This window comes from Myotis davidii, unplaced genomic scaffold, assembly GCF_000327345.1.
Source record: "Myotis davidii unplaced genomic scaffold, ASM32734v1 scaffold217, whole genome shotgun sequence".
NCBI classification, from domain to species: Eukaryota; Metazoa; Chordata; class Mammalia; order Chiroptera; family Vespertilionidae; genus Myotis; species Myotis davidii.
In genome coordinates this window covers 3,384,959-3,385,488 of record NW_006290034.1, presented here as the reverse complement: position 1 = coordinate 3,385,488, position 530 = coordinate 3,384,959, and positions in this window count along the sequence as shown.

Genomic DNA, 530 nt, shown 5'->3' with positions numbered 1-530 from the left:
GGGAAAGAATCATATCATCCTATGTTTATAATATTTCTCCCTGGCACAATCTTTAATTATATTTTGTGTTTAATAACAATTTGTTATTTGGATCTATTAATATATGTATACTAAGTTGTTATTTTAGTGATATAAAAAAGGAACTTGATTAAAATTTGATAGAGAGGTAGCTGATTATTTTATTATGCGAAGATTAATTTTGCAGTTACTGGATAATTTTATCGCTTATAAATTCTAATTGAGCAGACGACAGATACACCTACAAGTTTTCTCTAATCCACCTATGTAAGAGCACACATCCCAGAGTTTCTGTTCTAGACAGAGAGCAGCTCTGTGTCCTGGACATGTGGCAGGGCTACGTGTTCTGTTAGTTGAGGATCCAATACATAGTTCTTCACCGTTGTCTGCGGGAGGAGAGCTGGTCGGTGATGTGGATGAAGCTAACCACCTCTGGTCTTCCTAGCAGATCTGCTCGGACATTGCAAAGCTGCTTTTCAAAATGCTTGGAAGTAAACATACCACCCCTAGCT